The sequence below is a fragment of the Sciurus carolinensis genome, chromosome X (assembly GCF_902686445.1).
Source record: "Sciurus carolinensis chromosome X, mSciCar1.2, whole genome shotgun sequence".
NCBI lineage: Eukaryota > Metazoa > Chordata > Mammalia > Rodentia > Sciuridae > Sciurus > Sciurus carolinensis.
This window is the reverse complement of record NC_062232.1, coordinates 58,294,102-58,295,910: the sequence shown is the minus strand read 5'-3', so window position 1 is coordinate 58,295,910 and position 1,809 is coordinate 58,294,102. Positions and strand designations below refer to the sequence as shown.

The following is a 1,809-nucleotide window of genomic DNA, read 5'->3' as shown; positions in this document are numbered from 1 at the left end:
GAGAACCATCGCGCTTGGATGTCCTACGGATCTGTCTCTTGCTTCAACAGTGTTTGGATGGAACAGACTCAGGGACTCCCTTTTTTTCTAGCTTCCAATTGCCTTCCAATCTGATCTCCATTTTCAATCTCCGGGACCATCTTCTCGCCCACCTCCTGCTTCTGGGACCAGCTAACTCCATTTTTTGTGGTTAGCTCCTTACTGATGACCAACCATGGCCTCCCAGATTCATCAGAATTATTCTACCGAGGTGGAAGTTGCCGTCAACCGCCTGGTTAATTTACATCTGCAGGCCTCCTACACCTTACCTCTCTCTGGGCTACTATTCCGACCACGATGATGTAGCTCTGGAGGGCGTGGGCCACTTCTTCCGCAAATTCTCTGACGAAAATCATGAGGCCTCAGAGCGTCTCCTGAAGAGGCAAAACCAATGCTGCAGTCATGCCCTCTTCCAGGACATACAGAAACCTTCTCAAGATGAGTGGGGCAACACCCAGGATGCCATGGAAGCTGCCTTGGCCCTGGAGAAGAATCTGAACTAAGCCATTTTGGATCTTCATGCCTTGGGCTCTACCTGCACAGACCCACATCTCTGTGACTTTCTGGAGAACCACTTCCTTGATGAGGAGGTGAAGCTCATCAAGAAGATGGGAGATCACTTGAGTAATTTACACCATCTGGTGGGCTCCCAGGCTGGTCTGGACGAGTATCTTCACCCTCAAGCACGACCAGAAGGCCCTGGAGCAGTGTGGCCTTAGATGGGGCCCCTTTGCATATCCTGGCATCAGAGCTTTGGCCTGAGCCTCTCTCTCTCTTACCCCTAGGCAGCTTTTTAACCACTGTGGAGCCACTCCTAAACCTTGGACCAAATGAAAATAAAGCTTTTTCCAGAAAACAAAAACAAAAAACTCAGAGATACCATGAAGGCAGTGCTAAAAGGAAAGTTCTTTGCATTGATTTCATTCATTAAAAGAATGAAAAGGCAACGAATAAATGACCTAACAATACATCTCAAGCCCCAGGAAAAGAGGAATAAATCAACACCAAAATCAGTAGAAGGCAGGAAATAATAAAAATCAGAGCTTAAATCAATGAATTTGAAACAAAAGAAATAATCCAAAAAATTGACAAAAGTTGGTTCTTTGAAACAATAAATAAAATTGATAAACCCCTAGCCATGTTAATGAAGAGAGAGAAAACTCAAATTACTAAAATATGTGATGAAAAAAAAATCACAACAGACACTACTGAAAGGCAGAATATAAATAGAACTATCCATCAAATATCCAGGTCCTTACAAAGGAATTCGCTAAGGGTTATGCAAAGAGTAATAAGCCAATTTAGGGGAGGCAGGAAAATGAAGGCAAAAACAAAGGACATAGTGTCCTTAAAAACTCCAGTTCTGCGAGTACCATATCTTCCTCTTTGAGGCGGACCCTGCATTCCCTATGCTGTGCATAACCTTCTTTCATTCTCTTAAACTTTTGCTTATGACTGCGTTTCACTGGAATTCATGGCGAAGTCACAGGATTGTGGACAGCTGAGCGGACAACCGCTTAGAAGGAGTTCTGGGGCTACCTGGCTTTTTGTTTATCACAGTCAAACACCTACAGGGGACCCTGACCCACAGGAGAAACAACAGGAAAAACTTCACATCAAGCAGCTTTTTAGTAGCGAGGACACAGTTGGAAGGGGAAATTCTGTACAGCGCCAATGAGCATGCCTAGGCAGGACTGAGGGCGTCCATCTCAGGATTACTTCTCAAGATGACCCTTTGAGAACCAACGGCTTCCCCTTCGTCACAGTACA

At 44.9% G+C, this 1,809-nt stretch overlaps 1 pseudogene; it reads left to right on the top strand.

Annotated features, from left to right (window-relative positions):
• The first annotated feature begins 214 nt into the window (after positions 1 to 214).
• On the top strand, positions 215 to 801 carry LOC124971507 (ferritin light chain-like; annotated as a pseudogene).
• Positions 802 to 1,809: the final 1,008 nt, after the last annotated feature.